This window comes from Aplysia californica, unplaced genomic scaffold, assembly GCF_000002075.1.
Source record: "Aplysia californica isolate F4 #8 unplaced genomic scaffold, AplCal3.0 scaffold00340, whole genome shotgun sequence".
Classification (NCBI taxonomy): Eukaryota; Metazoa; Mollusca; class Gastropoda; order Aplysiida; family Aplysiidae; genus Aplysia; species Aplysia californica.
Window position 1 is genome coordinate 614451 of NW_004797610.1, and position 2118 is coordinate 616568.

Sequence of the window (2118 nt, forward strand, 5' to 3'; positions counted from 1 at the left end):
CGTGGAGAATTGAAAAGATATAATATGTGAGGCAGCGTGGTAGAATCAGGCTCTCGTCAATTTTTGGGCATGTAGAGTTATTGGTGTCATCTTAAACCTTGTTCACTTGTCTTTATTCCAATGAAAAAAATACCCATCCATCTTCAATAGACGTGGGGATATTTTGGATTGAAGGAGGTGGGGGTAACCTGATTTAAGAGGTAAAATTATTAGCGAGAAAATGGCCTCCAAAGCTTGGTAAATTCCAAAGCTGGAGAGTCCATAGAAACTGTAAATTTATATTTTTGTGCCTTTAATCAACGTTTTCGGTGAAATCCCCAAAAAAGGAATGTGTTTGTAAATAGACATAAAATGTGCTGAGTCAAAAAACAAAAATTTGATAAAAATTGCTAAGCAAGGAGAAAACTGCTGTTTTCTTCAATTTCATTATTTTGACGAGAGTCTGATTCCACCACGCTGCCTCACATATTATATTGTTATAATATGTAAGAGATAGAGACATGAGCCAGAGAAAGGTCACTAAAGCGCAGAGGGTTACAGCAAACCGGAACATAAATTCTGGGCAATGGTTTTAATGATAAAAGATATAAAATGTATTTTGTATGTAAGAGACTGAGACATGGGCCAGAGAGAGGCCACAGAGATGCAGAGGAAACGCAAACTGGAACATCTGGGAAATGGTTTTAAAGGTGGGGGGTCCCACAAACGAGCTAACTCCTTTATTTCTGGAACAAAAGAGGGAGGGGTGAAAAGATATAAGATATATGTGAGGCATCGTGGTGGAATCAGGCTCTCGTCAAAATAATCAAAGTGAAGAAACTTGCATTTTTCTGCGGATTTGTGAATTTTAATCAAATAATAGTTGTTTTTGGGCTCAACACCCTTCATGTTCAGTAAAAAAACTCATTTCTGTGTGGATTTATCTGAAAAACGTTGATTAAAGGCACAAAAGATGTAAATTTTCAGTTACCACGAACTCTTAAGCTAAGGAAATAACCAATCTTTGGTGGCCATTTTCCGACTAATTTTACTTTTGAAAACAGGTGACCCATTCTCCTTCATTATCAAATATCTCGACTTGTATTCAAGATAAATGGATATTTTTTTCACCCAAATAAAGACAAGTGAGTAAGCTTTAGGGTGATACTAATAACTCTACATGCCAAAAAAAATTGACGAGAGCCTGCTTCCACCACGCTGCCTCCCTCATGATGTATGTAAGAGATAGAGACATGAGCCAGACAGGGGCCACACGGGCGCAGAGGGTTACAGCAAACCGGAACATCTGGACAGTGGTTTTGATAATGAAAGATATATAAGATATGCGATATGTTTAAGAGATGGAGTGGCCTCGGTGGCCCAGTGGTTAGGCTACCGGACTCTTAATCGTGGGATGGCGGGTTCGGGGGTTCGAGCCTCAGCTCAGTCCAACGTTGTGTTTTTGGGAAAGGAACTTTACACGAATTTCCCTCTTGGCTCGGTCCTTTCGGAGACGGACGTTAAACTAGGAGGTCCGGCCTCTTAAATGACCTAATAGTGTTGATAGGGGCGTTAAACCCCTACCATTTCACGATTTTAAGAGACAGAGACATGAGCCAGAGAGAGGCCACAGAGATGCAGACGCAAACTGGAACATCTGGGAAATGGTTTTAAGGGGGGGGGGGTCCCACAAGCGAGCTAACTCCTTTATTTCTGGGTGAAAAGATATAAGATATATGTGAGGCAGCGTGGTGGAATCAGGCTCTCGTTAAAATAATCATAGTGAAGAAACTTGCATTTTTCCGCAGGTTTTTATCAATTTTTTATTTTTTGGCTCATTAAAGAACTCATTTCCGTGTGAATTTTTCTGAAAAACGTTGATTAAGGCACAAAAATGTAAATTTTCAGTTACCACGAAGTCTTTAGCTAAGGAACTAACCAATCTTTGGTGGCCATTTTCCGACTAATTTTACCTTTGAAAACAGGTGACCCCAACTCCTTCAGTCTCAAATATCTCGACTTGTATTCAAGATAAATGGATATTTTTTTTCACCCAAATAAAGACAAGTGAGTAAGCTTTAGGGTGATACTAATAACTCTACATGCCAAAAAAAATTGACGAGAGCCTGCTTCCACCAC